General features: G+C 50.8%; 1 long non-coding RNA gene across 1 annotated transcript in view; it reads left to right on the top strand.

The window, feature by feature from the left end:
- Positions 1-11,718, top strand: part of LOC138288199 (uncharacterized) — a 74,409-nt gene extending 62,691 nt beyond the window's left edge. Inside the window, exon 2 of the long non-coding RNA XR_011202358.1 lies at positions 8,487-11,718. This is a non-coding gene — a long non-coding RNA (uncharacterized lncRNA). The remainder of the gene's footprint in view (positions 1-8,486) is intronic.
- Positions 11,719-12,109: the final 391 nt, after the last annotated feature.

Genomic DNA, 12,109 nt, shown 5'->3' with positions numbered 1-12,109 from the left:
TCAGTTTACAAATAGTGAGTGAAATGAAGGTACAGGATAGAGGTAGACGTGTGAAAGTTAATGTAATGTTAAACCAGAAAATTTACTCACCTGTGTCTCACTGGAAATATTGTTGTATGACTGACTCCCTGTTGTCGTTTTCTTCATCCTCAGCTTCTTCCTCATCACTGTCCACAGGCTCCACCGCTGCTACAACACCATCATCTGGATCATCCTCCTGCAGAAAAGGCACCTGGTGTTGCAATGCCAAATTATGGAGAATGGAGCAGGCGATGATGATGTCGCACACCTTCTTCGGTGAGTAGAATAGGGAACCACCTGTCATATGGAGGCACCTGAACCTGGCCTTAAGGAGGCCGAAGGTGTGTTCGATAACCCTCCTAGTCCGCCCATGGGCCTCATTGTACCGTTCCTCTGCCCTGGTCCTGGGATTCCTCACTGGGGTCAATAGCCAGGAAAGGTTGGGGTAACCTGAGTCCCCCAATAGCCATACACGGTGCCTCTGGAGTTCACCCATCATATCAGGGATGCTGCTATTCCGCACGATGTAGGCGTCATGCACTGAGCCAGGGAACATAGCGTTTACCTGAGAGATGTACTGGTCTGCCAAACAGACCATCTGGACATTCATCGAATGATAACTCTTCATGTTCCTGTACACATGTTCACTCCTGTGGGGGGGGACCAGAGCTACATGGGTCCCATCAATGGCACCTATGACGTTGGGGATATGTCCAAGGGCATAGAAGTCACCTTTCACTGTAGCCAAATCCTCCACCTCAGGGAAAATGATGTATCTCCTTACGTGTTTCAGCAGGGCAGACAACACTCTGGACAAAACGTTGGAAAACATGGGCCGGGACATCCCTGATGCCATGGCCACTGTTGTCTGAAAAGACCCACTTGCAAGGAAATGGAGCACTGACAGCACCTGCAAGTCAGGGGAGATTCCAGTCGGATGGCGGATTGGTGACATCAGGTCCGGCTCCAACTGGGTACATAGTTGCTGGATTGTGGCATGGTCAAACCGGTAGGTCACGATCAAATGTCTCTCTTCCATTGTCAACAGGTCCACCAGCGGTCGGTACACCGGCGGTTTCCGCCATCTTCTCACATGTCCCTGATGACGGTGCCTAAGAAGGACAACAGCGAAGAAATAGTCACCCTTCCTCCAGGTATGTACCCACAGTCACACACAAGACAACAACAGACAATTAACCCTTCCGGGATATGTTTTGAGTGTAGGCCTCGGTATGTGTGACGCAGTAGCAAATGAAACCATGTGGGCCCCTGAAATGGCGGCTGCCTGACCTCTAAACTCGGACAATCGGAATGTGGGGTAACTGCGCTGGCGTTGGACACCGTCGCGGTAGGCGGTCGTAAACCGCGGCGCAATGCTGCATTGGTTAACATTGGACCCTATGGGTCCCAGGAGCCAATGAACAGGTGCGCCGCCGGTGATGATGCGCACCGCCGCGGACGTCACCGCCATTTTCTATCTGTTCAATCACTAGATACCTGACCTTCGACAGGAGAGGACCTATACTGCCAGTGCTGCTGTGACCTCGGTCTGGAAGCGACGATGGCTGCTGCGTCTGGGGAAAGGGCCGCTGCCTTCACTGCACAGGAGTTGGAGAAACTTGTGGATGGGGTCCTCCCCCAGCACATGCTACTCTACGGTCCTCCAGACCAACAGGTCAGTACACAGGGAGCACGTTGGATGGGCTACGCCTGGGTGGACAGGGCTGGGTGGGAGAGGGAAGGGGGCAGAGTTCTAAGATCAGAAATGCATGGGGATGAATGGGCCACATGGCCAGAGTTGGGAGGGGGCCACTCACATTGACGATCCAGTAGGTAATGACTGTTCCTCTTTCCTTGTGCATGTCATGTAGGTCAGCGCCCACCAGAAGAAGGACATCTGGCGTGCCATCGCCAAGGATGTCCGGACCCTGGGGGCCCACCAGAGACGGGGCACCCACTGCCAGAAGAGATGGGAGGACATTCGCTGCTGCAGCAAGAAGACGGCGGAGGCTCAGCTGGGGATGGCCTCCCAACGTGGGAGGGGTGCCCGTCGCACCATGACCCCCCTGATGTTCCGGATCCTGGCGGTGGCCTACCCGGAGTTGGATGGGAGCTTAAGGACATCACAGCAGACACAAGGGGGTGAGTACACTCTCATTCTGTGGACTTTGCGTGCAGTGGAGGTGTCTGGGTGGGGGAGGTGGGCTGTGTGTGTCCCTAGGCCAGGGCGAGTTCGGTAGGCAAGGCCCATCCATAATGTAGGCCATGTGGGACTCTACCCCAGCTCAGAAGAGTGGCAAGTTGAGGTATAGTTGCCCCTTTGCCATCCATGTGCGCAGATTTATAACATTGCCATGTAGGACATATCCCTGAAATTGCATGTGCAGAGGCCAGGAGCACGGCGTATTGCATGGGGCTGCTGCGTCTGCCATGTCCGCCAACGGTAGCGGTATGCCATGCACTAAAACTCTCTTTCTTCTGTCTCCCCCCCTTTTCCTGCTCTCCCTGTCCTTTTGTACATCAGCATCATCCGGCGGAGGTACAGTGGCACCGGAGCACGAGGGAGCTGCATCCCACATGGCCATGGAGGGCCACACCACAGACTCTGAATGCACCAGTGGGACGGAGGGCGCGGGGAGCTTCACGTCGGCCACCGGATCACCAAGCAGCGACACGGAGTCGTCCGCTGATGGGAGCTCCCCTGTGGTGGCGGCACCATCTGTGCGCCCCACTTCAACAGGTACAGCCGCCACCTCCCCTACCAGCACCGCCCTCCCAGCAGCCCCTCAGCGTTCGCCCCGTGCCCGCTCACCCAGGAGGGTGGGCATCACCTTCGCCCCAGGCACCTCAGCCCCTGCCCCAGTCACCCCTGCTGCCCTCAGTGAGGAGGCCATTGACCTCCTCAGGTCACTCACTGTTGGGCAGTCAACCATTGTGAATGCCATCCAGGGTGTAGAACGAGAGTTGAAACACGGTAATGCATTCCTGGAAGGCATTCATTCTGGTCAGGCTGTCCTTCAGTGAACCCTGCAATCTCTGGCCTCAGCATTGATGGCAGCCATTGTCCCTGTGTCCAGCCTCCCCCCTCCAACTTCCTCCACCCAGACCCAATCTCCTGTACCCCAGCCCATCCCAAGCACACCTACAGACCAGCATGCACACCAGTCAACACCCAAAAGTAGCTCAAGCAAACATAGGCACCACACACACCACAGGCACTCACACAAGCATCACACCCATACAGACACAGCAACATCCACTGCCTCCACTGTGTCCCCCTCCTCCTCTTCTCCCTCCTCCCTCCCAGTGTTGTCTACACACACACCTGCATGCACCACATCTACAGGCACTAGGACTCGCACCAGGACACCCAGCACCACAAGCCGCTCACCTGCACTCACCACCTCCACTGCCATTTACATGTCCCCTGTGTCCTCTCCCAGTGTGACTGTGACGCCCCCTCCCAAAGTGAACAAACGCCGGCAATCACTCACCCAACATCCATCCACCTCACAACAGCCTCCAGTACCTGCACCCAAAACACCTAAAGTGACACCTCCTACAACCACCTCCTCTTCCTCCACTCCCAGACCCCCTCCAGCTACCCATCCCAGTGTCCGTCAGAAACTGTCCCTCTGTCAAATTGACCTTTTTGCCCCCACCCCCCCTCCAATTCATCAGTCCCGTCATAGCGCCTCAGCCAAAAAGCCTCCAGTACCAGTGGTGCGTGTTCCAGGTTTTTGGAGTGCACCGTCCACCAGGGCAGGCAGTAGGACCCGGAGCCAAGGCACTGTCAGCCCACCCCCGTAAAGGCTCAGAAATTGGAGAGTGGACGACGGGACCGTGTCAAGACTCCTGGTGGGACACCAACTGAAATGGGCTCCAAGGCGATTGGTGAGTCAGCTGTAACTCCAAAGAAGGTGGGGAAGGTCCTGAGGAAGTCTCCCCAACCTGTTGTGAGTGTCACGACGGAGAAGTGTGCCATCATTTCCGGCGGTCCAGACACAACTGCCAGCACCGTCGTTACTGGTCCAGAGACCACCGCCAGAGTCAGTGCCCAGGAGGGCCCAAGTATCGTCACTGGTCCAGAGACCACTGCCAGAGTCAGTGCCCAGGAGGGCCCAAGTATCGTCACTGGTCCAGAGACCACCGCCAGAGTCAGTGCCCAGGAGGGCCCAAGTAATGTCACTGGTCAGGAGATCACCGCCACCGCTGGAGTCACAGCCCAGGAGGGCTCAAGTATCGTTAGTGGTCAGGAGACCACCGCCGGAGTCACAGGCCAGGAGGGCTCAAGTATCGTTACTGGTCAGGAGACCACTGCCACCGCCGGAGTCACAGCCCAGGAGGGCTCAAGTATCGTTACTGGTGAGGAGACCACCGCCACCGCCGGAGTCACAGCCCAGGAGGGCTCAAGTATCGATACTGGTCAGGAGACCACCGCCACCGCCGGAGTCACAGCCCAGGAGGGTCCAGGATCCCACAGCCCCGCTGGGAAATGATTGAACATCATGCCACACACCAATGTCCAGTGTGGAGTTCGTCATGCCACACACCAATGTCCAGTGTGGAGTTCGTCATGCCACACACCAATGTCAGGATCCGAACCGCCATGTCAGAGCACCGCTGAACAGTCCATAGACCGCCATGGCAAAGCACCGCTGAACAGGGCAAAGCACCGCTGAACAGGGCAGACACCGTGTGGGTATGAATAGGCCGCCACATCAGGCATCCTTATCCCATGTGCAGCTGGGACAGTGACAGGACGTGAACTTTCACGGGGATACTCATCCAGTCTGGGCACCAGTCCCACCCAGTACCAGTAGAGAACTGCATCTACTTGCCAAAATGTGGCTTTGCACTCCCCAGGATTGAAGAGCGGGCAAGCCACCCAGTGTATAGACTTGTGAGACTGTGGCTTTGCACTCCCCAGGATTGAAGAGTGGGCAAGCCACCCACTGTATAGACTTGTGAGACTGTGGCTTTGCACTCCCCAGAATGTAACAGTGGGCAACCCACCCACTGTATGGACTTGAGAGACTGTGGCTTTGCACTCCCCAGGATGTAACAGTGGGCAACCCACCCACTGTATGGACTTGAGAGACTGTGGCTTTGCACTCCCCAGGATGTAACAGTGGGCAAGCCACCCACTGTATAGACTTGTGAGACTGTGGCTTTGCACTCCCCAGGATTGAAGAGTGGGCAAGCCATCCACTGTATGGACTTGAGAGACTGTGGCTTTGCACTCCCCAGGATGTAACAGTGGGCAACCCACTCACTGTATGGACTTGAGAGACTGTGGCTTTGCACTCCCCAGGATACATCAATGGGCATGGAGCCCCGTCGTGGATCTGGCTTCGCATTCATGTGGCTGAGGTGCCCCCACTTCCCTTCCCCCTGAGGTGCCTGTAGTGTTTCTATCTGATGCCCCGGCAGTGTTCTCTCGTATTTTGGTCAGGTATCTATTGTGGGCCTCGCCCATGCATTTTTGGACTGTTGGTGCACGGACATTGTTGTATACATATCTGCACTACTTCTTGTATTGTATATTTAGTTATGACATGTTTCGTGATATATATCAGTATATTTTTGTTTGACATGTATATTGGCACAATACAATGTTTGCCCGCAATTCGCATTGTCTTTGCATTCTTCCGGGGGGATTGTGGGTTGTTACAGTGATTTTTGTGACTGCATTGATGTGTATGTTGTGATATGCGAGGGTGGGAGTGGGGGTGTTTGGTGGGTGTCCCCCTAACTTTTGCCTCCCCCCGTGTCATAGATGCAGTACTCACCGGTATGTTCTGCGCCTACGTCGCTGTTGGTCATAGAGGAGCAGGAAGACAAGGGCAGGTAGGATTTGGAGTTCCGGCTCCATGGACTCGTCGTTCCTCGTGGGATGTGTTCAGGTGAGCGTTTTCCCATTGCAGAAACTGTTTCCGCCGTGTTTTTATCCACGGTGAATCTGCCCCGGAAAAGGTGGCGGATTGGTGTATTTTGATAGTGTGGGCGGTACATTGTCTCCCGCCTGTCTGTTGGCGGTGACCGCCGCGCTGCTTGTCTGTACCGCCGTGGCGGGCGGTGTGTTAAAGTGGCTGTCTTTGTTGGCGGTTTCCGCCAGGGTCGTAATTCCCTTTTTTGTCCGCCTGCCTGTTTGCGGTATTTCCGCAGCTTTAACACCGTCCGCCAGGGTTGTAATGACCCCCATAGTGTCTCTACTGTGCCACCTAGCAAGGAAAGGACATAAGGTCTCCCAAAAGAAGTTGCAGTTCTGTCAAACAAAAGTGAAGTACCTGGGACACGAGCTATCCCAGGGAGTTAGGAAATTGCTGCCTGATAGGATAGCCACCATAACACAACATCCTAGACCAAAGACACAAACAGAGGTTCGTGCATTCCTGGGGGTGGCAGGCTACTGTAGACACTGGATACCAAACTTCTCCCAGATTGCAAGACCATTGTTAAACTTAACTCACAAAGATGTGCTAGACAAGGTACCCTGGCCGGAACAATGTGAGGAGGCCTTTCAAGAGTTGAAGAAAGAATTGTGTGCCGCACCAGCACTAGGTCTCCCTGACTACACCAAGGACTTTCACTTGTTCTGTCATGAAAAGGGGGGCTGCTCACTAGGGGTCCTAGCACAGAAACACAGTACCTACTACCGTCCGTTGGCTTATTATTCAGCCACCCTAGATCCAGTGGCAGCAGGCCTTCCCCCATGTTTAAGAGCGGTAGCAGCAGCGGCCCTCGCAGTAGAAGAATCAGAGAACATTGTCTTAGCACACACATTAAAATTACACGTTCCCCACGCAGTGGACACGTTACTTACCACCACCAAGACGCAGCACCTGACAAACGCCCGCCTCTCACGCTATGAGCTAACACTGCTTGCGCCACATATTAAAATAAAGAGGTGCATTACTCTGAACCCCTCCTGCCTGCTACCAATTTAAAGAGATCACGATGACCCAACAATAGACAATTCCTTCCATGCTTGTGTTGCAGCAACAGAGAGACATACCAAAGTTAGGCCAGATTTGAGAGACACCCCATTCCCCAAGGCAGAAGGCGATCTATTTGTCAATGGTTCATGCATCAGAGACCACACTGGAACAGTACAGGCCGCCTATGCTGTAGGAACGGCTAGGAGGTTACTAAAAGGAGGGCGGTTACCATCAGTAACAAGTGCTCAAGCGGGAGAACTGATAGCACTGACAAGAGCATGCAGATTGGCAGCGGGACGGACAGCAAACATCTACACAGACAGTCAATATGCGTTTGGTGTCACACATGACTATGGTCAGTTGTGGGCAATGAGGGGGTTCCTCACATCAGCAGGCCAACGGATACAACATGCATCACTGATAGTTGACTTGCTACAAACTTTACTGATCCCCAAGAAAGTGGCGATTGTAAAATGCGCAGCACACACCTCAGCAAAGGACAACGTTTCAATGGGAAAAGCATTTATTGACAAGGAAGTACGAAAAATTGCACTTAGTGGGTATGAATACGAAATGGTTCAGGTAACGCCTGACATAAGAAGTAAAGAGGAAAACACACACTTTGACCCAAAAAGCGTGCAGCTACAGGCACAAGGAAAGGAATGTGAAGAATGGGAGGGGGCAGGTTGTAAGAAAAATGAAGAAGGCATTTGGGTGGGACCAAATGGGAAGATATGCTTGCCCTCCCTGTTCCTGACATCCATAGCACTGCTCTTCCATGGCCCCTCACATGTGGGAAGGGATGGAATGATACGACTGTTTTCACAGTGCTGGTTCAACCAAAAATTCAGACAATGTGCAGAACAGTTGTGTAAAAGGTGTGCCGTGTGTGCACAATATAATACAGGAAAGGGCACCCCAACAGCACCAGGCCACTTTCCACCACCACACGGACCCTTTGAAAGTCTCCAAATGGATTTCATTGAAATGCCTCCGGTGAATAAAATAAGACATGTTCTGGTAAGAGTGTGCATGTTCAGCAAATGGGTGAAGATATACCCAACACAAAATTGTGATGCAGAAACTGTCGCAAAGTGTTTATTAAAAGAGCTGGTACCGCGTTTTGGGGTTCCAACTCTTTTAAGTTCAGACAATGGACCAGGATTCATCTCCCAGGTTATTCAGGGCCTTTGCAAAGGCCTGGGAATAACTCAAAAGTTACATTGTGCATATCACTCACCGGCAGCGGGAGCTGTGGAAAGAAGGAACGGGGTACTGAAGAATAAGATAGGGAAGATATGCGCAGTGACAGAGTTATCATGGATAGACGCACTCCCATTGGTACTCCTTGCCATGAGGAGCACACCTGACCGCGTCACAAAACTGAGCCCCCATGAAATTATTTTTTGTCGCCCCATGAACATACCAGGACACATGTCAGTTGCCCCATTGGCTATAACTGATGATCTCTTGTTACAATACTGTAAAAAAATAACTGAGACACTCCGTTATCTTCACCGCCAGGTGTTGCAGGCCTTACCAGAAGAAGGTACACCACCAGAACACGGACTGCATCCTGGAGACTGGGTGTGGACAAAGGCCCACACCAGACGTCACTGCCTTCAACCACGGTGGAAGGGACCACACCAAGTTTTGTTGACAACAGCCACAGCAGTCAAGTGTGAGGGCATCACATCCTGGGTCCATACCTCACACACCAAGAAGGCCACTGGACCAAAAGGCGACCAGCCGCCAACAAAGTTGCCGACGAGAGTAATGTCAACTTCACCACAGCGGTACAACCTTCGTTCAACAAGCGCCACAAGCCAACACTGACGGAACTGCTTGTGCTACACTCCCACAGGAGTGGGAGAGTGTAAGCAGGTTCCCCAGTACACCACAACATTGTTCTTGGACTGCTCGTGCTGCAACCCCACAGGAGTCGGAGGGTGCAAGCGGGTCCTCAAGACACCAGGATATTCTTTCAGAACTGCTCGTGCTTCTCTCCACAGGAGTCGGAGAGTCAAGCAAGACCACTTAAGTATTAAAGACATCAGGATATAAAAGAAAGAAATACTAAAAGTCCGCTAGAAAAATTTGCACCAAGAGGTACAGATCCCAGTCCTACGGAAGCGGCTGGTCACTAGGATCAGTGCGGCTTGTAGCCCCATTGGGAGGTGCCTCTTCCAATTAGGAATACAGCAAAAATAGGACAAAAGGGCCATCCCTCGGGTCAGTGGACTATCGCACCCAACTCCCTTAGAACTGGACTTTGTGATTCATCACTTTATACTCTGCATAACTAAAAGTGTCAAATAGCATTCGACGTCACCCCGAAAGTATACCGAAGGAATAGACTACTCGTGTGGCACTCCTACAGGAATAAGGAGGTACCAAAGGTTACATACCAATAGAACTGGTTGCAAGTGTTAGCCACATCCGACCACACCCTATATGGCGACATGGATTTCAGATTACAACATAAGAAAAAGAAGCAGAAGAAGTGGCCCGTGGTGGTCACAGCATTACTCACCCCCGTAGCAGCCATAGTACTAACAACAATCCTGATAGTATATAAAGACGACATACATATTCCATGGCTCGACCAGGAACACTACATCCCCAAAAGTGGCCAAGGTGAAAGAGCAACCGGTGGTGAAAAGAAGAATATCTCAAAACAACATGAGAGGGTAGAGGATAAAACAAAATGGCTGAAATATACAAAATGGAAAAAAGATGGAGAAGATTATAAAGACAATACATTTGTGAAAATGGTATCAATGTACAAAGAACTAGCAAATGTGTCTGATTGTTATATATGTACCCACCTACCGACCACTAGCCAGGAGAAAAGAAATTACACTCAGATGCCCCTCACAGAATTCGTGGCATGTAACATATTAGATAATATGTTAGGGACAAATTTAAAAGAAATGAGAACAAGGAAAAGGGAAAAGGAGAGAATAAGAGAAAATATAAAGATAGGAGAAATGAGGAGAAAAAGGGAACTATGGTTTGGAAGACGAACCTTATGTAGGAAATATGCATGAAAAATTGGTAGAAAGAGTGTCAAATAAATTGAAGGAAGAAGATAGAAAGAGAAGAAATAAGTGTAGGAGATTAGATCCAAAGAAAGGAGAAGGGAATTTATTAAATACATTTACAACAGAAAGAGGGAAGTGTTACACTGAAAGGGATCATGGCTCAGAACAACGAATACCATGCCTGGCCCTAGATACAGAAATAAAGGCACCATGGTGTTTCAAATACTCAAGAGGTAACGCAGACACTAGCAACAACAGAATTGATGTGGGACATAGTATTTGCAATACAACATTGAGCCTGGACTACAAAAGAAATGACACAAGAGGCTTGTCCATAGGCCTGACACCTCCCAAAGGAATATTTATTATATGTGGGACATCGGCATTTTTTAAACTGCCAGCAGGATGGCAAGGTACCTGCTACCTAGCATTCCTGCTACCAAAAATGGCGCATAGAACAGAATTACAGAAGGGGGAAAAGAGAACACTTGTCAGGGTGCGCAGGAAGAGGACACCAACATGGGTGGATGAGGTAATAGCAATAGAGGGGATCATAGTGACGCCATTAGGGATAGCACACTCACAATATGAAATTCACAGATTGGCTGAATTAGTGGAAGGGCTAGCCAGCAACACCGCAGCCGCCTTAGGGAACATCACTGAGGAACTCACAGACATGAGGGCAGTTGTAATCCAGAATAGGCTTGCACTAGACACCATCCTGGCAAAAGAGGGAGGGGTCTGTGCAGTGATCCATCAGGAATGCTGCATGCATATACCGGATAACAGTGGGAATTTAAGAAAGGAAATAGAGGAAATAAAGAAGGTAGAAGAAGGAGCTGGGAAAGTGGCAGATGGGACAGACGTTGGAGGAATGCTGGATCGAATAGCAGCATGGTTCAGGGGTTGGGGTACCTGGTTGGTAGAGTTACTAGCGATAGGGATCGTGGCACTGATAACGATATGTGTGCTCATACCAGTTTGTCCATCCTTCCTGGCCATACTCTTGAAAAAAACCTGTCACCAGAAACCCACACATTACCAAAGAAAAAGATATAAGGATGACAACAGGGAAGAACAAGAGGTAGAAATGAGAACAATATACCATGACCCTTAGATTTGTCTTTGAGTATCAGAGGGTGGAATGTGGAATCACATTTTACAGTTCTTAGGTATGCTATGCCTGGTGGCCCCTGTGATACACAATGACAATCTCTGCACAGGCCTATCATTAAATAAATAGGCCTACAAATGTAATTCGCTACTGCGAGGAACGAATTATGTTGCAAGGCTTGCTCTCTGAACAGCCATCATGAAATATCATCGTCATTGCATGCTAGCTGAAGCAATCTCCCTCTGGAAAGTACCAGTCTGAGTACGTAATGTTCTCAAGTTCTGTCACAAGATGGACCATGTGATATTAGGCACGTAGGCCACCTTGTGTAAAATCCTTTTCTATGCTTTTTGTTACTATATATGGTATGATAGGAAAAACTACCTTCAGACATAATGGAGAAATAGCCATACGTCAATCATACAGTACGTCAATGCCAAATAACCAATAAACGTTGAATTATGTTTGTGGTTTAATACTATAAAAGATTGTATATTACTTCCTTGTAGTGGGCTGTTCGTGTACACTAGTACAGAGCATCCTCCATGTACATGTCTTTCTATTCTATCCCTAATAAATCCTCTATGTTTATCTAGAAGAGCTGGCTAACGGTCGTTTGTATCTGGATGGGTGTTGAATAATTAGGCTTCTACAGTCTTGGCCCTGTTCAGCGGTGCTTTGCCATGGCGGTCTTTGCCCTGTTCAGCGGTGCTTTGCCATGGCGGTCTTTGCACTGTTCAGCGGTGCTTTGCCATGGCGGTTCTGGACTGTTCAGCGGTGCTTTGCCATGGCGGTCTTTGCCCTGTTCAGCGGTGCTTTGCCATGGCGGTTCTGATACGGACATTGCTGAGTGGCATGACGTTCTCTACACTGGGCATTGGTGTGTGGCATGACGTTCTCTACACTGGGCATTGGTGTGTGGCATGACGTTCCATCATTGCCCAGGGGGGCTGTGGCAGCCGGGGCCCTCCAGGGCACTGACTTCGGCG

This window comes from Pleurodeles waltl, chromosome 4_1 (assembly GCF_031143425.1).
Source record: "Pleurodeles waltl isolate 20211129_DDA chromosome 4_1, aPleWal1.hap1.20221129, whole genome shotgun sequence".
NCBI lineage: Eukaryota > Metazoa > Chordata > Amphibia > Caudata > Salamandridae > Pleurodeles > Pleurodeles waltl.
This window is presented reverse-complemented; position numbering and strand designations above follow the sequence as displayed.